Genomic DNA, 20,997 nt, shown 5'->3' on the forward strand with positions numbered 1-20,997 from the left:
CGTGGGAGGCACACCCGGGTGAACACAAAGGGTACACAATGTAGTTGAACCCAATTCTGCCCTTCGGGAGGTCATGATCTGGTGCTGGAGATAAGGTTTAAAATGTGGGGGAAGTTAAGTGATAGTTCAAACCAACAGCCTAGGGAGGGACCCCGGCCAGATACGTTGGTAAATGAGGGATGGAATCTGTGAGAACCAAGAAACCCTTCAGTTCCCTAAACAACACCTTGTGTTTTGTTTTTCCTTCTCACAATTCTGAGGCTGTGCCCAATTCTTTGCTGGGACTCGTATCTTTCCTCTGTATAACTCAATGAAATCATACGTAGCCTGTTCTGGAAAGCCTTCCTCAGCCACCACCCCCCCCCACCCCCCCCCTCCTCATCTGTTTAAGTGGCCTCTTCTGAGCCCTCAGAGCTCCTGTCAAACCATCATTGTATTTATCTTACCATTTACTTGTCTCTTTCAATGAGCTGGAATGAAAGGTTCAACTTGCAGCATAAAAGGAGGCAAGACTGGAGAAGGAACTTTCTGGAGAATTAGATAGTGTATCCCAGGCTAGTGCTATTCAACAGTGTGATGTACACCAGCAGCATTAGCATCTCCTTGGCAGTGAATTAAAAATGCAAAATCTCATGCTCCGCCTCAGACCTATAAACTCAGCATCTGAATTTTAGCAGAACCCAGTTGATTTGTATGCATATTAAAACTTAAAAGGAACTTGGCTTGTCTAGGCTGCTGCTTCTCAAACTTGGCTGCACATTGGAATCACCTGGGTATCTTTATGAGCGCAGAGGCTTGGGTCCCCACTCACGGAGGTTCTGATTTAATTGCTTGGCAGTGTGGCCAATTAAAATCCATCCAGGTGATGCTAACCTGCAGCCACACGTGTGAGCCATCTCTGGGCTAGTGTTTCCCCAACTACTGTCACTGCAATCGCCATGCTACATTGTTTTTTCATTTATGTGTCTGTCTTCCCTGCCTCTTAAGGGCAGGGACTCTTTTATATATTCTGAGACTCTAATACAGCAGTATCTCTCATTGAATGATCTTTTCTTAAAATGAATGGAAACAAACCTGAGTGGAGGTCCTTTAGTGCTGAATTTGAGGACAACATTAGAGCACACTAATGGAAAAAGATCAGTGATAGCTTGGAGAAAGAATTGAAGCATACTCAAAAAAAAAAAAAAAAAAAAAGAAGATTCAGAATGTTCTCATTCGGCCAAAGTCAAAGTGTACAGGATATGCCAGGTTGTAGGTGCCCAGATTCCATGAGAATCAGATGGCGTGGGGGACCCAACATGATGTTTTTGTTGGGAAGAGGGAAACCTTACTGGTTTAATGGACTTCAAGCCCTGGATGATGCAACAGTGATACTTAGCTCTCCACTTAGAAAATCACAATATGACTTTTAGAATGCATTGATGGAAGTTGCAGTTTGCACTTGTACCAGGTACTGGACTGCTGTACCTCTTGGGCAGCACACTTTGAGGAAGTGGTGAACACTGCACGTAGTATAGAAATCACATCCTGGGAGGGGGTGCCTGGGAATGAATGCCTGGACAGGAGAGGAGGTAGTGAGGACATGATTTCTTTTTTCAGAACTGCCTCTTGTGTCGGAAGAGAGCAGAACCGTGCTGTGCTGCTCCACAGGACATAGCTTGGGCCAGCGGAAGTCATGGAGGCAGAATTTGGCTCAACCTAGGGTAGACTTGTGCCAGTGAGAGCTGTCCAATAATAGAACCGGCTGCCTAGGGAGATGGTGTGAGTGAGCGAGCTCTCTATCTTTGGAAATGTTCTAGCAGAGCCTGGATGGCCATCTGTCATGGGTATTGTGGAAATACTCCCGCATTCAGTGGATGCACAAAATTTTGTTGATGATAATAGTGGTAAATGTGACTAGTATGTACTGAGCGGCTATGAAGTGCCAGGAACTGTGGTAGGAAAGTCAGTATCCAATATTACCTTTATTCCTTCTATCCACTGATGAAACTGACAACCACTCCCATTTTATAGAAGAAACGGATTTAGAGCTAGGATTTAAACCCTGTGCTTTCTGACTTGAAAACACACGATCTTTTCAGTATACCACCTGCCTTTGATGGGCCCCTTCCATTATTAAGATCCTATGATTTCGAGTGTATTTAGACACTGGATTTGAAAAGTGATCTTTAGGTGTCTGTGTGGAAAAGGTCCTGTGGAGAGCTGGACACAAAGACTTGGGACTTGAGAGAGTGGTCAGGGTGGTAGATGTAGCCTTGAGCATGCTCTACCAAGAGGTGAGAGTCCATGTCATTAGGTCAGGATTCCCAAGGTGTGAGCACAGAGAGAAGAGGTCAGAGGGGGCTGAGTCCTTCATGTGGGCCCTTGGAAATGCAAACCCAAGGGAATGAGACCTGCTTTCTAAGTAGGAGAAAGTGGATTATTACTGCATGTTGGAAGCTTGGTTTTTAATCTCTGTAAAATGTGAATGCTTCTATAAATTTTCAGATTCCAGATGGAGATTATGCAAATCCAGTGCTGAAATTGGAGTCAGTATGATATGATGGCTCGAGGTATAGCCTCTGCTTGGGTTGATACCTGGACACTTTCTCCCTAGCTATGTGTCCTTCCACAGTTACTTTCCTGTGCTTCAGCTTTATCATCTGTAAAATAGGGCTAATGCTACCCACCCCATAGGTTTATCATGAAGCTTAAGTAAAATAATAGACATAAACTGCTTGAATAGTGGCTGACACATGGTAAGCACTTGGTGTTTATATTCGTATTACTTATTAAACCTAAGTAAAGCCTAAAGTACCACAAATGCAATAGTTTGCTTAGGACACTCACTTGTCTAAGAATTCAGCTTTCATTTTTTTAAATTAAAATGTGCAACCAATACCTTTACATTTTAAAACATTTTAGCTTAATAGTTAAATCCATTCTGTTGCAGCTTCTAGACTGAATGGATCTACTTCCCGGTTATAATACATGGTCTACATGGTGAGGTGAAAAGAAGGGCCAAGCTGGTCACACTGCCTGAGTTTAAATTCTACCTTTGTCCTTTCCTAGCACTGTGACCTGAGGCAATTTACTAGTGACTCCAAGCCTCAGTTTCTTTCTTACAAAGTGGAGATAATAGTGATATCTACCTCATTAGGGTTTATCGATCAGTTGCGATTACATGTATAGAGTGCTTGGAACAGAGTCCACATAGTACACATTCAATAAATGGTGATGACAGCTGTATCTTGTAAAGCTCAGGAATTTAAAATGCCTTGAGGTTCTTAAGGTGTGTATTGGTGTTAATTATAAAATCCTGTAGTTTGTATGCATAATGCATTAACAGGTTTCTCTGTGAGCAAGAGACTTATGGTTTGGGGGATGACCATGGATGATGGGAGTCTGTGATGCTCCTAGAATTGTAGGCAAGACTTAGAGCTATGACGGTCCTTTTGGAAAAATTCTAGGCTTTCGTTAATCACTGTGTGACGATATAAAGTTTAAGAAGTGTTAGCAAAGGGGCACCAGGGTGGCTCAGCCAGCTAATAAGCATCCGCTTTCGGCTCAGGTCATGATCTCAGGGTCCTGGGACCCAGTCCTGTATCAGGCCCCCTGCTCAGCAGAAATCTACTTTTCCCTCTTCCTTTGCCCCCCCCCCCCCACTCCTGCTCACTCTGTCTCTCAAATAAGTAAATAAAACTTAAAAGAAAAAAGAATTGTTAGCATAAGAACCCTGAATGGAATATGAGACTGTTAGAGAAAACTGGAAACATGTCCAACAGTGGCTTTAGGAATCAAGTCATTTTGTTATCTCCTATATATAACAAAAAGTCAGAGGTGGTGGTCCCAAGATCAGTGCCATAGTTCAAAGATGTTATCAGGGCTCACGTTCTTTCTTTCTGCTCCGTGTCATCCATAGATTAATTGCTCATGGTCCCAGGGTAGCTGCCATAAGAACAAGTACAGTCCTCCTATAGCTTCACCGAAAATAGAAAGAAACGAGGCAGCCAGGATGGTACAATAGAGCTTTCATTATTTGTCTCCTTTCTTTTATCAGAGGTAAAAACAAAAGCAAACAACAATTTGCCAGAAGGAACTCCCACACAGTGAGACCCCCTCTCTCCCCAGTCACTCTTTATTTGACCGAACTGGATTGTATTGCCACTTCTAGCTGGAAAGGGAAGCTGAGAAACCAAGTATCTGGCTTGCCCACATCTCTAAGGGAGGTGGGCAAGGGGAAGAGGCAGTGTAGGTTAAGAAGTTTTCTAATGTTAGCATATCAGTGAAAATGTATTTGGATGCCACAGAAAGATGACACGAAGGATTTGAATTTGCAGGGGGTGGGGGGATGTTATTTGGCAAGATATGGACAACATCCAGAGAAAGGAGCAGGGGAATTAGGGAGGGCTTTCGATGTCTTCAGGTTGCCTTAGCCTGTACCAGGCACCATTCATCAGTGAGTAACATGGAGGAAGTGCCTGGATTCCAAATTGGCGGGTAGAAAAATTGCCACGGAAGAGTCATCCAATTGCTCTTGTGTGCAGCTGCCGACTCTGACCCAGATCTGTGCTCCCGTCGTCCTCAGCTGCGGATACTAGCTCTCGGGAGCTGGACCGTGAGCTCTGCCAGGATGAAGAAGCCCATTTCCAAAGCTCTCCTCGCCAGTCTCCTAACATGCTGTTCTTGGAGACAGGAGAGCACACTCAGTAGTAACAGGTCTAGTAATTAGTAGCTGCCCTAGGGCCTTGCAACACTTCTGAAAAGACAAAGTGATACACTAAGTGCTGTCACTACCCCCTGAGAGTGTCCAGGTGGAGGAACAGGTGGGGCTCTCCAGTGCTAATGACGTGGAGACCTTCTAACCTGCAGCAGGTAGGTTAAACTGAATTCGAGAAACCCATCTCAAATGAGCACAGATTAAAGTGGTATTGATTATAAAATTTGGTAAGCCTATGCCCCCCTGTGTCTCTTTCTGTGTTTACAAATGCAGAATGGATACTTCCAATTGGTAGAAATCAGGATCAACAAGGACTTCTGTATCCCGCTTTTCACTGGGATTGGGAGGAGGGTAGGAGACAGAAAAAGAGAAAAAACCCCACTAAGATTGAATAAATAAGAAAATCTAAGAGAATGTTAGAAGACTGTTTTACAGATGTTGATGTACCTGGAAATAGCCTGGAAATCTTCCTCTCATGTAGATTTTGACCTACTGGGTCTAGGTCTGGAATACTCCTCTAAGATTTGCATTCCAATAAACCCCCCGTGTGATGTTGATGCTGCTGGTTCTAAGACCACACTTTGAGTGACAGAGTGTTCAAAGAGCATGTTTAAAATCTGAGGAAATGGGAAAAGCTGGTACAGCATGCGGTGGTATGGGAAGTAGGTAGAAGTGACGTGTCATTTTCATTCAGGTGATTAGCATAGGCCCTGGGGGTGACCTTTGAGCAGACTTGAAAAAAGTACTTGTATTGACGTGATTTAAAGAAATAATGTTTTCTGTTTGTAAAGCATCTCCTGGGCCACGTGAGTGGCTCCTCTGGTTAAGGGGTTAGGTGTCTTTGGGCTCAGGTCTTGATCTCTGGGTCCTGGGATCCAGTTCCCCATCAGGCTTCCTGCTCAGTAGGGAGTCTGCTTCTCCCTCTCCTGTCCTTCCCCCTTCTCGTGCTCTGTCTCTCTCTCTCAAATAAATAAATAAAATCTTTAAAATAAAGTAAAATAAAAGCATCTACTATTGCTAAAAAACAAATTACCCCCAAAACTTCACACCTTAAAGCAGCAGACATTTGTTATTCCCGTTTCAGTGGGTGGCCTGAGCTGGGTGCTCTGGCTCAGAATCTCTCACAGGGCTGCAGTCAGGGCATTGGCCAGGGCTGCTGCATCCATCTCCAGGTTTGCCTGGGGTGGTTCTGTTTCCAGGCTCACTATGGTGGCTGTTGGCAGGCTCCAGTTCTGCACAGGCCCCGTCAGTTCCTTGCCACATGGGCCTCTCTGTAGGGCAGCTTACAAACATAGCAGCTGGCTTCCATCAGAGCAGGCAAATGAGAGGGCAAGAGCTGGCCAGCAAGAAGGCAACTACAGTCTTTCCATGACCTAATTTAGTAAGTGACCTCACTTTTTCATATTCTGATTATTAGAAATGAGCCACTAGAGCAGCCTGGGTGGCTCAGCGGTTTAGCACCACCTTCAGCCCGGAGTGTGATCCTGGAGACCTGGGATTGAGTCCCTCATCAGGCTCCCTGCATGGAGCCTGCTTCTCCCTCTGCCTGGCTCTCTGACTCTCTCTCTCTCTGTGTCTCTCTGAATAAATAAATAAACAAATAAATAAATCTTAAAAAAAAGGAAAAAGAAATGAGCCACTAGGTCTAGCTCCCACTCAGGGGAAGGGATTATCAATGGCATAGGTACTATGAGGCCGGGATTATGGGGGCCATTTATTTCAGAGGCTACCCACCACAGCATACATTTGCCTGTTACCCCAGAATCAGGTGGCTTGTGCTCTTATACAGGTACAAGTGGTGGGTATTGCCAATTTGTCTAACAAAGAGGATCATGGGAATTACTTGGCTCCCTAGCAGAAACTAGGATTGGCCCAGATGGTTCTGACTAAGCTAGAGTTGGCTTTGGCCGATCTTCACCTTTTGAGGTGGGTCCAGACCAGTTTCTTCATTTTGAGACATCTGGGAAGAGGTATGCAGGCCACCTGAGAGCTCGTGAGCAGCTGCGCTCTGACTGGCCCCCTGGCCATTTGAATGCTGCCAGTAAAACTGCCTGAGGAGCCTGCCAACAAGACAGATGCTGCTGCTGGAGAAACACCTTCTACAGCCTGGCATTTGTCCGGTGATTGCCCTCCCAGAGGAAATAATCTCTTCAGGTGAGGGGGGGAAGGGGATAGTGCCCGATTGTCATGTGCAGAGATGATTTAGAGAAGTGCTGCAAATAAAATGCAAGAGATATGATTAAAAAGTAGAAGACAATTGTTTATGTCTAAAGTGAGGCTCTTTGAAACCACTGACCAACTCAGGAAGTGCTTCTTGCTTTCCAGGCATAGACTAATACATAGTGAATTGAATTATGTGCAGAGTTACCTCACCTTTCCTTCCTGTTCCTTTAACAGTCATGGCTTGTTTTGTTTTTTGTTTTGTTTTGTTTGCAGAAGTGAAAATCATTATTTCTTATTAAATCATTATTTCTGGCTTATAGGCTTATAATGCAGTAGGAACAGCACTGGCTTAGACTGGCAATGTTCGCCATTTCCCAGTAGGTGATTTTAGCTTTTGCCTAGAGTTGTGGCATCTTTACATTGGGATAGCAACATTTCTCCCATAAAGTGGTTTTATTTATTTATTTTAAAGATTTTATTTATTTGAGAGAGAGTGAGAGCCAGAGAGATCAAAGAGGGAGAGGGAGAAGCAGACTCACTGCTGAGCGGAGAGCCCGACGTGGGAATTGGTCTTAGGACCCTGAGATCATGACATGAGAGAAGGCAGATGCTTAACTGACTGAACCACCCAGGCACCCCATAAAGTGGTTTTATTTCTTTTTAATTTTTTAAAATATTTTATTTATTCATGAGAGACACACAGAGGCAGAGACATAGGCAGAGGGAGAAGCAGGCTCCTGGTGGGAAGTCTGATGTGAGATTCAATCCCAGGACCCCAGGATCATGACCTGAGCCAAAGGCTGCCGCTCAACCACTGAGCTACCTAGGTGCCCCCCCCACCACCATAAAGTGGTTTTAAAGATAAAGAAACATCAGGAAAATTTCCTTGCCATTTGGTAAATGGTTAATAAAGGATGTCTTTATAGCTGCTATACTTAAAAGAACAGCACTGGCATGAGCTTTAAATATTCAGTCCTCCAACATAGATGGGGAAACCAAAGATGACAGTGAAGTGTTGTGCTCATCCATCCAGTCATTCCCCACCTATCTAGCTGTCCAGCCTTAATTATTGAGGTGTCCTCTCTGACTCTACTCTTCTCATCACAGTGAACATAAGATGAACTAGTCAGGAAAACTACCTGCCCTTAAGGGCTTGGATAGACTGTGTTCACACATGTTATTGATATATTTCAGATGAAGTAAATACTGTACAGTAAAGAGAGGTTGAAATGAGAGAGACTGGGAGGAGGGACATGGAAAGGCTGTTGTAGGGCAGATGTTCTGGGAAGGGCACTTGTAAGAAGGGGCATTTGAGGGGAGACATGTAAGACAAGAAAGGACCAAGAAGATGAACAACATGCAGAGACCCAGAAGCAGAAACCAGAGAAAGATGGCCAAGGTGGGCATTTCCCACATCAGATGGGATATTATGCCAGGGGAAAAACTGGGCTTAAACAAATTTGGGATTTCTGGTCATAAAAACAAAAAAGGTTTCTTTATCAAAGGATATCTCCAAGATTTTATGATACTAATAGTCACTATGATTTTTCAGGTAATTGAGGACCACTGTATTATGGAGTACTTTGAGAATGATTTCACTGGATTTTTTCCATCCTGCCTTCCACCTGTCTTCCCTTCCATCTATCCATCCCTTATTTTCAAAGAACATTGTTTTGGGGTTTTTTTTTTAAGTTTTTTTTTTTTTAAGATTTTATTTATTTATTCATGAGAGACACAGAGAGAGAGGCGGAGACACAGGCTGAGGGAGAAGCAGGATCCATGCAGGAAGCCTAATGTGGGACTCGATCCTGAGACACCAAGATCACGCCCTTAGCCTAAGGCAGACACTCAACCGCTGAGCCACCCAGGCGTCCCTTAAAAAAGATTTTATTTATTTACTCATGAGAGACACAGAGAATCAGACTCCCTGCAGGGAGCCCAAAGTGGGACTCAATCCTGGGACCACGGGATCATGACCTGAGCCAAAGGCAGACACTCAACCGCTGAGCCACCCAGGCGTCCCTGAAGACAATTATTAAGGAAGAGAAAGCTCTGTGGGAAACCTTGGGAAATGGCTCAGTGAATCTATGAGCCTCAGGTCCTCCCTCACATCGGTCCCTGATAAAGAAAAAGGGAGCCGGAGGCTTGAAGTGTGATGGAGTGGCCACATCTCCTTTGGCTGCACAGGACATTCCAGGCTAGGTGGGCTTCCCAGAGCTTCATGGCTCCAACTGCAGTTTCTGCCCATACATCCTGGGACATTGATTTTTTTTTTTTAAGTGCCCTGATATTTTTATATTTTCAAAAAATTAGTAGCAAATAAAGACAGTATTGGTAAAACTTCTCTTTGGTGGGAAAATGTTGCCTTTCAAGCTCATTGTCATTATTTGGTATGTGCATCTGTTGAGAGATGGCTCTGTTCTCACAGCTATTAGGAAATTTTGAGGGGTTGATAAATGAGAAGTCACAGAACCAACTCATGCCTCTTCTTCTAAAAGACTCATAATCCTGTTATTTCTGAAGAATGGCAAAGTTATATTTTCTGAGTAATAGCAGCAGTATGATTATTTAGAGACACTGAGTGTCTACTGGATACCAGACATGGTGCTCAGGGCATTACAGGTTAAACTACTAATGCTCAGTATGTGGCAGGAGGACGTTCCATTGTTGGTTAAGGAACTGTGGCCAACTTAGCTGTTAGCACAGCAGCACAGTGCCTCAGGCCTCACAGGACTTCTAGGAACCCACAAAAATGTTTAATTTCTTTGCAAATCAGAAAAGAATATAACCTTTAACATTTTTTTTTTATAGAGGAAGAAGTGCTTGGGGTGTCTGCGGGTCACAAGGTAGGAACCGTGAGAGGGCTCAGGGAAGTTGCAGCTCACTCGGATTCCTCCAGCGGAGATGGTCATGGACCAGGCTCAAACCTGTGTGCTTTCTCTCCCACCCACTAAGGACTCATCCTCAACTGGCTTCACCCCACTCTCACTAACATTTAGTCTAAGCATTCTTTCCACAGAAACAGTAGGTGGATGAAAAATGGGGCACTGCCTCCTTAATTTTCATGCCCAGTCTGCTTCTGGAAAATGAGATAGAAAGGCACAGAACCGAGGGATCCCTGGGTGGCTCAACGGTTTCGCGCCTGCCTTTGGCCCAGGGAGCAATCCTGGAGACCCGGGATCGAGTTCCACGTCGGGCTCCCGGCATGGAGCCTGCTTCTCCCTCTGCCTGTGTCTCTGCCTCTCTCTCTCTCTCTCTCTCTGTGTGTGTGTGTGTGTGTCTATCATGAATAAATTTTTAAAAAAGAAAAAAAAAAGAAAGCCACAGAACCTTCTTTTCAGGGGGCCCTTACCCCAGGATTGCTGAACAAACAGTCCCATGCAAGATCCTGATGAGAGTGAGTGCCCTGGAGGTTCAGACCCCATTGGCCCTGCCCCTGTTCAATTAGACTGAATGTGGAACAGGCCTGGAAGCCTGGGATAACGAGCAAGTGGAGAAACTGGTGTAAAGTAGCGGGGGTGGGAGTTTATATACATGGACTCTGCCCACCAGCCACTTCTGCCAATTAGAACCTCCAGTGCATTTGGCCTGAGCAAGAGCCCAGTGCAAGCAGGGGCCATTTTGCATGCAAGGCACGGGACTCTTTACTCTCTCGTGTAAAATGGAATTTTAATAAAGCCTTTGGATGTGATTCTGGGTATCACAACAACTCACTTTGATCCTGGGTGCATTGGTCCGTGCCCTACTGGCATTCCCCACGGCATTTAGCTTGTGATGCCCTGCTGTCTTTGGCTGAGTTCATCATCAGGAAGGGGTTTCTGAATTACTATAGAAGGCGATTGCTTAGATAATATTATACTATGTCCTCTCTTTGGGCCTGAGGTTCCCTACTGGTAAAAGGAGACTCGTAGATTATTTCTAAACTCTATTCTAGCTGTAGATTCTAGCTTTGAGCATCTACCAAGTGGAACATCCCCAAATCAAGGGCTGAGGATTTGTTATGGGGATCAAATGAAATCATGGATGGGATGCCTGGGTGGCTCAGTGGTTGAGCATCTGCCTTTGGCTCAGGTCATGATCCCAGGGTCCTGGGATCAAGTCCTGCATCAGGTTCCCTGCAGAGAGCCTGCTTCTCCCTCTGCCTATGTCTCTGCCTCTCTCCCTGTGTCTCATGAATAAATAAATAAAATCATTTTTTAAAAAATGAAACCATGGGTGGAAAAATTCTGTGTAAATCTCATTTACCTTTATTTTAATGGAAAGTAGTAGCTCTGAGTTACTAAGGAACTAGTATGGACCAGGGACTTTACATACTATTTTTTTTCTGTAATAATGAGAATACAAGATAAATACTAGTATTCACATTTCAGACATGAGAAATATGGACTCGGAGAGGTTAAAAAAACATTAAAGCCAGGAATTAACCTTGAGACTAGCTTCACCTCATAGTCTCTGTGAGTTTTATCATTCTCATCATCACCATCTATTGTTAGCATTGTTTTGCAGTCAATTGAGAAGAGAGATAGACTTGTAAACCCAGAGAGCATATTAACATGGCCACCGTCGAGTTAAATCAGCTTGAGTTGAGGTGTCCACCGGTGATCTTTGCCTGAGAGAGAAATGGTCTGAGACAGTCCAGGAAGAAAAGCAAGCAGATGTTAGCTTCTGATGAGCTGAACTGAATCTTGATTTATTGGGAGCAAGGTCCAGTGCCATAAACATGTGCTGCTCAGCAGAACTGATTTCCTTTCCTCTCCTTCAGGTGGGCTGGAGGCAGAAAGATTTCCTTTTGAGAAGGAGTAGCCCCTTATTTTGAGAGAGCTGCAGAGAGTTTGAGGTCTTCCTTTCTCTGTCTCTGTCTCTGTCTCTGTCTCTGTCTCTCTTCTCCTTAAGGCTTGATTCTGAGAGATTTGATGAGCTAGGTGACTGCTTTAATGCCCCAGCATGATCAAGCTTCTGGAATTCAGACTTAATAAGAGAAGCCAGACGAGTTTAATCATGGTACCCTTGGGTTGGAAGGCATCCCCATGTAGACTGCCCAGCGCTTGTGGTGGGAGAGAGCACTTTGTTCCAGAGTCCCGTGAAACACACTGTGTCATTAGGACAGCCACAGCCATCAAAAAGCCATGTGGCCCTTCCCATATGACATTTCACTTCTAGCCATCAACTTCCTGGGAGCCATAATACCAGCAGCTCGGCTCTGTGGCCTTTGAAATCACAAAGACCTGCGTTCAAATCCTGATTGTAACACTGCCTGTGTTTTCTTAAGCAAGACTTCACCTTCTGTCTCTGGTTTTTGTCTAAAACATGGAGATAAAAATATTAAACCCATGTGGTTGTTCTGTGAGGGAAGAGAGATGAGGCATGAGCATCTAGCATTTTGAAATGATCTTAAGGGATGATTCAGGAGTAGCATTAGTAGGGTAGATGAGATGTGATGAGATTATTATTGTTCTCATTTTGTGAATGAGGAAATGGAGCCTCACAGAAGTATCATTTTCCCAGGGCCACATGGCTAGTGAGCGAGGAAGCCAGTTCTGAAAAACCAAGCCTTCTGGGATGAATTATTGCTGGATTGTATTTTCCTCAAGAGCAAAGACCCCTGTGGTTCTTTTTCCAGGGTTTGGGTTTGGCCTCCAGGCCTTGTCATCACCCTTAACTTCTCTTTCCTCCTCACCTCTGTTCCATGCCAGCTACCTCACCACTCTTCCGAAATACTCAGTTCTGCCTCAGGGCTTTGGGGCTTGCTTTTCCGGCCTGAAATGTCCTTTCCTCCAGATAACCATCCGCATGACAGGCATAAGGTGCAATGCCACGTGATCTCCGTGAAGACACTGACTCATTTAAAAAATGTACCCCTTTCCAGCGCCTCTCATTCCCTTCCCCTTCCTTGCTTTTCTTCACAGAGTTTCTTAACATCTGACATGCTGTACACATTCCTTTGTTGCTGCCTGCCTTCCTCTACTAGGACAAAAGCTGGAACCCCAGAACTGAACGATGCATGGCAGACAGGAAATGAAAGGACATAAGTAAAGAAATGCATTTGGAGTAGAGGGAGCCTGTGTTTGGATGCCCTTTGCCCTGATGATATTGTGGCAGAAAGCTTAACTGCTTCTCCCCAGGTGATTGCACCCTACCAAACCCCTGCTCTGCCAGTCGCTGAAACTCCGTAATTGTGATTCCAGCTGTGTACTTTGTCCTTCCTTCTTTGTGGGGTGGCTCCCAGCTCCCACAAGGGCCAAGACAGCTGTCTCTGGGAGCTGTGCTTTGTAACATGACCACATGGGTAATGTAACATTTAATTTAATTTTTTTTTCATCTCGGAGTCGAGCTCTTTATTAGAAATTAATTTGCTCAGGTTGTTAGGTTTTGTTTGCTCTTAGCATGCTGAGGTTATTTCCCCTGGGTAGGAGATGGTTCTTCTGAGCTCTTTCTTGACTGTACCTCAAGTTCTAGGAAAATGCTTTCTAAGTCTAGAAAGTATCTGTGTGAAGCTGAGTTTTGGTAAATTATGTTTTGAACAGAGGGTTCCTTCTACGGTGTGTGCCAAGGTCTTAATGTCCTTTAATTCTTTTTAAAGGTTCCTTACGTGCTTTTAGAAATGTTTCCAGAATAACTTGTTTTTGGAGTAGAAATCCTGTAAAAGTGAATGGTGTTAGAAATGGTCTGGGAAGGGGTGTCTGGGTGTCTCAGTGGTTGAGCGTCTGCCTTTGGCTCAGGTCTTGATCCTGGGTCCTGGGATTGAGTCCTGCATCGAGCTCCCTGCAGGAAGCCTACTTCTCCAACTCTGCCTATGTCTCTGCCCCTCTTTCTGTATCTCTCATGAATAAATAAATAAAATCTTTAAAAAAAAAAGGAAATTGGGAATATGAAATCATATGGAAGTGCTTTTTATGATGTTATGAATGGTATATGTATCGGATCATGGTATCAGAAATGGACGAGGAATCTGGTGACCTGGTTAATTGTTTCATGAGATTTGCTAACTGGGTGACTTTGGACAAACCATTCAATCTCTCTAAGACCTATTTCTTCATTGCAAAATGAAGACTCCAGGCCATGAGTTGAGGTGATATCCAAGATCCTGTCAACCTTAAACACTCTAGGCTGGGTGCCTAAAGACCTTGAACTTAACTTGGACACAGCCACTTGAAAGTACTGGAGCTCTGGTAGTGCTGAGTTTTGGTAAATTATGTTTCTCGTCTTTAAATGACAATCAAGATTCCTACTTTGTGTCTTTCCAAAGTTATTAAGAGAATTTTATTTGGACACACAGATGTGGAAGTACTTTTTAGCTGTAAAAGCCTATCAGAAGTGACTAACTTTATTGTGATTTTGTGGCAGTGTGCCAACAAAATGGTGAGATAAAAGTTAAAAGATGAAAAGTCATTGCACATCATATTGACAGTTTTTAAATTGTGCTTTTAAAATATTGGTTTTACATTTCACCTTTGAATTTTTTTTTAAATCCCCACCTTAACATCTTAAGTTCTTGACTTGAACTTGGGGAAGGGATCCGTAGCTTTCATGAAATTTTTCAAAGGAGTTTTTGATATCCTCATTTTTTTCATGCTGTACTTTTTTATGGGTGTTTCCTCCGGAATTCCTAGGGGAAGAGATCTTTTAATGCTTCTTCTGATCATGTATCCCTTCCTCCTTGGATGGATATTGGCTGGTAATACCTAGAGAATCACAAGTGTTGAGTGAATGACTATTTGCAGGACTGGCTGGTTGCCTTCTGGAAACCACCAGTTAATGGGGACTAATTAAGATTGGCTCACTATTTATAGTTAAATCCACTAAAAAATCAGGAGTAATTCATTTATCACTTTGGCTCTTGGAAGCAATTGAGTATTCTGTTATCTTTTACCTTGATCTTTTTATCCTTCAAGAATACTCCTAATTTAGACTGTAAATCTGAATAACTAAAGGCTGAAGTTCATCATTACTAGGGAAAGACATTATGATTGAGGTCAGTACCCCCCCCCCCCTCGTCCTTGGCCCCTGGTGGTAATGCATAGGTACAGAGATTAAGCAGAGGAGGATGGAGGAGTGGCCTAGAGTCAGCAGATAGAGTAAGAAGTGAGATCTTGCCAGCTGGGGCCCAGCGGGGAGAGTTGGGACCAGCTAACATACTACAAATAGATCCTGCCCTCTCACTATCACCCCATCCTGGCCCCTACTCCCTTCCTCAAGATATCAATTGTAATGCTAGAGCTGGTAATCTATAAGGAAGCCTAAAAAGACTAAGGAGCCAGGTATTTGCCAGATACAAAAAAAGATCTTAGAATCCAGAAGCTATGGATTCCATCTGATTTTCAAAAATCTCTAGCTGGGGGAACCTGTAGCCCATCTTTTCTCCTTTTCCAGACATGGTAAAATAGGGACAGCAAGACCTACCTTACGGAGTTGTTAAGGTGAAATGAGTGGACACCAAGGAAAGTACTTGTTGAGCTGTGATGGTCGTTGGAAAGGAAATGTCAAATGAATGCACAGACAAGGGAGAGACCCAAGGGCACCCTCCTAAGAAAAGCTGGAGATCCTTTCTTTTGACTGCTGCTGCGTTCTGATAAGGCTTCTTGTCTTCCCAGTAAATGAAATTGGAGATGAGTGTGGAGTGGAGGAACCCAGTTGTTTGGGCCTCAGGCCTCCACTTCCACATGGAGCTCACACCAGCTCACCTTTGCTACCCAGGAGAGCAGGCAAAAGGAGTTAATGATGAAATGTCAGGAAGGCACTTCAGGGCTTTTAGAAATACTCACCAGGTAATATTACACACAGAGAATGTTGGGTGTACAGAGCTGCCATGGTTGTATTATTAATCATTTTGTTGTTTTCATTATTAGTCGTAAAGACTTTAACCAGAGTCCATTTAAAAAATTCTTGTTGAATATACTTAAGGAAATGAGCATAATATTTCTTTTAAAACTTTGTATAAGAGAAGGCTCCCCAGAATCCTTGTACTTGGCAGGCAGAAATTAATCTAAACTGTTTTCCAAATTTACCAAGTGCTTGTCTGAATAGACAAGGAGCCTGAGGGTATTTCTTGTGGGAGTGATGAGTTGTGAATCCCAATATGAGATGTGTGTTAAAAAAAAAAAAAATGGGTCTGTTTAAAGAGAGAAAAGAAGTTTCTGAATATATGGCAAAACAGGTTATTTTTAAACTGGGGAAAAATAGGATTGTGGGGATTTCAAAGATTCTGTGATTTATTTTTGTGGCACATTTTTGCATCTCATCAGTATACCCAGGGCAAGAGGATATATATGCAAGAGAAATAAAAGACTATCCATGCCCTCCAGTGGCCTTCATGCTCATAAAGGGACAGGGGTACAGGTAGATAACAAAATGACGATTTATGTAAGGCAGGATGGTTTTATGGAAACATTGTGTTGTTTAGAGTCAGGTGCACTTGTGTCCTAGATCCAAATCTACCCTAGAAATGGAACCTGGGGCTTGGTGTTTCATCAATTCTGTGCCTCCATTTCTACAAAATGGGGATAATGGTCCTAACCATCCCAGATTGTAAAGATGAATGAGATGAGGCATGTGCACCACTCAGCACAGACCACAGCACATAGACGGTTCTGACACACACGGTTCTATTCTCCTCTCCCCCTTCTCCCTTCCATTTTCTACTATCACCAGGCGATGGTAATCAGGAAGTTCCTGAAGAATTTTGAAGCATGTGGGTTGTGACAACACTTTTCTTCTTTTCTTTTTTGAAAGATTTCATTTATTCATGAGAGACACACAGAGAGAGGCAGAGACACAGGTAGAGGGGGAAGCAGGCTCCATGCAGGGAGCCTGATGTGGGACTCGATCCCAGGACCCTGGGATCATGTCCTGAGCCAAAGGCAGATGCTCAATCACTGAGCCACCCAGGTGCCCCATGACAACCTTTTTCATGGAGGCCAGTCTTCCCTTGGGCGTTGAGCTGACTCTCCTTGTCCTTTCAGGTGTACTGCCTTCTCTTCTTTTCCCACCCCCCTCACTCCAGAAGGCTAACTATGTGGATTGCAACCACGGGCTGCCTGCCCCCTGGTCTCATCTTAGAGTAGCCAATGATGCGTCCCAGCAGGAGGCTGAGGGGTGGGAAGGAGGGAAGTGAAGTCTTTATGATTTGATCCACTTTCTGGGCATTCTTCTGGCTGAGATGCCTTGGGCCTGCTGTACCTAGACTGAAGGTCACTGCTCCTTTCAAGGCAACTTTGTCTACCTTCTCTTCTGGTTCCAGTCACCTCTCCCTTCTTTCACCCCGACTGGCCCAGGAGAGGGAACAGCTCTGCTAACCTGTCCCTGGGCTACTGCAGTGTCCTTCAGTGGCTCCCTCCAACACAGCTTGCCCTTGTGTAAATGATCTTTATTAATTCTTCTGGAATAGTGTGTTTGGAGTTTGTCAACTATGGACTCATGCGACCTCAGAGTGAGAGCTGAGCTGGAGGAGGCAAGGAGGTATGACATTGAATGACCGAGCTGTGCTCTGGGGTCTGACCCACCCAGTGTGGCTGGAGCACTTGGTTCGAGTGAGGAGGAGCACCTGAGCTGGGAAGGCATACCCAGCTGGAGCCCGAAGGTCAGGTTAACACCAGATTTCATATCCTAGCAGAAATCGTTTTAGGTCATTGTTTCCTGATTCATTGTGACAGGCAGGTATTGAAAAACTAATGGGCATATAGTGTAGGAAATACCAGAAAATTTTCTTTTCCTTCCAAAGAATTAAATGCAAATGAAATCGTGGGAAGGGAAAGCAAACAATATATAATGAATACCTCCTGTAGTACCAGGCAATTTGCGTACATTATCTTATTTATTCTGCTCAGCAACCATTAGAGGTAAGGTTTCCCAGCTTTATAGAGATAGACTTTGAGGCTCAAAGACGTCAAGGGATTTGCCAAAGGTCACACATCTGGGACTTTATGGAGCTGTGATTTGAAAACCCAAGGCAAGTCTGTGAGACTGGGAGGGATGTTTGTGGTTTTTTTTTTTTTTTTTTTTTTTTTCTTTGTCAGCTACACAATATGAATAGTGATGTCTTCAAGGGTTCAGATGAGGGGTATGGAGGATAAGTACTCTGCAGGCTCTTGGTTACAGGCCCTCCTGGCAAGGAGCAGTGCAGCACTATAAGCCATGCATGGCAGGGAGGACTCTGTCCACTGGCTCAGAATGGACACGCCGCCTGGCCTCCAGCAGACTGAGGTTTGAGCTCCTAGCAGGGACGGTCCTGGCTCTCCCCTACGACTCAGTTTTCTTCCTCCCATTGCACAAGACTTTGTTTACTCCCTGCCATGGCTGCCCTCAGTTACTACTTCTACTGGAAATGATCTGTTTCTCTCTCCTAATTATATATATTCTTTTATACTTGGTGGCTTCTGTAGGTCCTGTGCTCACTCATAACTGGTGCTCAGCTGTTCGCTGCTGCCTTATGGCTTCTCCCCAGGCATCTTTTTACCCCCTGGTCCCATTACCACTGTGCAGCATCTGTATTCATGAGTTCAGATACTTTCTTGAGAGACTCTGCCTATCTTCTCCAATATCTGGGTTGGATCTAACTTTTTGTGTCAGGCCGAGCTGTGGCTGCTTGGTCAGTCAGTGAATGGCCCTTGGGTGAGGAATTACCTCCAGGTGCAGTCATCTGGGATTTGGAGTAGGGAGTGCACATCTGTGGGGCCCATTCTATCTATCCCAGTCCACTCTCTGGTCCCCAAAGGTTCACATCCAGCCCAACTGCAAACTACGGGCAAGGCATCTCCTGGGTCTCATCAGTTCAAAACCTCAAATCTCATTGAGACCTCCTCTGTTCAAAAGCCCAAATTCTTACTATCCATATCACCTAAATCATATTTGGATGGTTAGGGCACATGCATCTTTGGGCAGAACATTTTCCCCACCTGCCACCAGCACTTACCATCCCATGACAAGCATTTTATGTGGATCATGTCATGGGATACCCTCGCTGTATCGGGTATGTAGACTCTGACTCTACTCATTTTGCAGGGAATGCATTCAAACTTGGGGGTTCGACACTGGGCCCAAACCCAGGGATGAGGGAGTGGGGTCATGCTGGGTGCTGAAGATGCTTGTGCTTCCCAGATGTTGCTGCCTCTTCGAACCACCTGGGGAGCTTTTAAGCAGCCCAATGAGCCGGTGGTACCTCACGACTCTTAAATAAGAATCTCAGGATGGCAGACAAGTATGAGTAGTGTAGCTCCTCAGATGATTCCACCATGGGGCCAAGTTTGGTGGCATCTGCTCTGTACCACCTCTGTCATCAGCAGAGGCTGCCGTGCTAGGGGAAGGGTGCGTGAGATCAGGGAAGCTTTCCCCCTAGAAGGGGGTTTGAACTGTGATCCCAAGGAGTTTATGGGGTTTAACAGTAAGGGGAAAACTGCACGGAGAGGAAACGGTTTTCCGTGTGGGTGATTTGCTCAGTATTTGCCAAGTGTGATTGAATTTTTATGTTTCTGCGAGAAGGTTCAAATAAATACATTCACAAATCAGGAAACAAACAAAAAAGAGCTCCTTTGTCAGCGCATCCATCCCTATTTGTGGCTCCGGGAAAACAGAGCCCCACGGTTATCACTGTTGTGTGTGCTTTTTGTGAGGGAGATAATTGTGGAAATTGGGTTGCTTCCAGTCAAGTGCAGATCCTTTTGTGGAGAAAATTTGAGCCATCCATGTATCCCATTTTACGGTAATTGAGATTGAACTAGCAAATCATTAGTGAAGCAAAGGAAGATGATGGGCCCTTTTTTCAAAAGGAAGGTGGTAAAAATGAGGTGTTTGAGAAAGAATAATTAAAATGGGATGTCAAGGAAGGGAGAACACATACCACCCATCTCTCAGCTCTCTGGGCAGGGACGAGGTGGCACCTGTTGGTGGCCTGTGGGAAGGGGCTGTCATGGGAGGAGCTCATGGACAGCTGCTGGGTTGTGCACAGCTTCCCGACGAGCCCTGCCGGGGGGGACCACCCTGGGGGACCAGGCAGCTTGGGGGCATGTTGCACACTCACTCTGCTCTCCACTTACACGTGTTGGCCAGTGTCACTGTCTTTCCCGTTGTCAACTTTGAAGATAATGAAATGCAGTTTGTGGAAAGGAGAGCAAATAATGGCAGTATATAGTTCAGGTAAATCAGCATGTGAAGCTGCCAGATGGGCATTTGTTTACTTAAAATCCCCTTCACTGGGAGGGCCTCATTAAATACTTGGCTTTTCTTCCCGTAAGACTCCAGGGAGTAGCAATAGTTCCGTGTTATTCAAACACGCTGCCACGGAACCAGGATGACAGAGGAGGGTTTTCAGTTCCTGAAGAGCAAATAAATAGTGTGGCCCACCTCCCTATATGGCCGATAGGGTTAAAGTGAGGAAGAGCTTCCCACTGGGAGGAGTCTTGGCGAATAGGTTTGAAGGCCACCTGAGGCCAGTCCCTGCCCCTGTGGGGATGTAGCAGCCTCCAGGCCTTGGTGTGTGTCTCTCTGTAGCTCCAGCATATAGCACGGGGGCTGCTCTGCACAGAGTAGGTGCTTAGGAAATGTGGATTCTATTGATTGGATTTCTAGAAACTGATTTAATGGCTGCATGCTGAAGGGATATTTGCTTTTTTTAAAAAAAAGTGAAGATTCATTTATCTAGAACATCTTTGGAAAGGAAAATTGAAGATCATAAGCTTTTAAACCTACCAGCTCCATTGATGCAGGCTCCCCCAGTTTGCTTCCCTGCCCCTAGTATCATTGGCCTCCCCTCCTGCCATGATTCCTGGGCTAGTATCATCTTGAAAAGGCCTGAACTGTGTCAGTCCCTCCTGCTAAACCACTGTGTGGCCCCCGGTCACCTGCCAGTCATCACTCCCCCCTCCCCATCAATGAATCAGTTTTCGAAGCCTGCGCCTTATACCAGGGTAGGGATATTGATGTATACATTTGTGTACATGTGCTGTTAGGTTGCATATTTAAGTAATAAGCTATTTCTCTTTTTTTCAGATAAAAATAGTTTGAAATAGTTATTGCAGAGTTTGATTTTTTTACTCTAGTGGACTTTCTTAAGCACTCCCTGGGCTGCGTGTTCCCTCATTTGGGTACTGTGGGGCCCATTGGATCTCCCCATTATACAGATGAAGAAATTGGGGCTGAGAATG

General features: G+C 44.6%; 1 protein-coding gene across 13 annotated transcripts in view; it reads left to right on the forward strand.

Annotated features, from left to right (window-relative positions):
- Positions 1–20,997, forward strand: part of DAB1 (DAB adaptor protein 1) — a 1,027,070-nt gene that overhangs the window by 721,319 nt on the left and 284,754 nt on the right. The window contains exon 1 of one of the 13 annotated variants that reach the window (XM_038537410.1): positions 13,022–13,148. The exons of the other annotated variants lie outside the window; for them this stretch is intronic. The gene's annotated coding sequence lies outside the window, so the exon portion shown is untranslated. Of the gene's footprint in view, positions 1–13,021; positions 13,149–20,997 lie in introns of those variants that run through there. 13 annotated transcript variants of the gene reach the window in all.

Source organism: Canis lupus, chromosome 5 (genome assembly GCF_011100685.1).
Source record: "Canis lupus familiaris isolate Mischka breed German Shepherd chromosome 5, alternate assembly UU_Cfam_GSD_1.0, whole genome shotgun sequence".
NCBI lineage: Eukaryota > Metazoa > Chordata > Mammalia > Carnivora > Canidae > Canis > Canis lupus.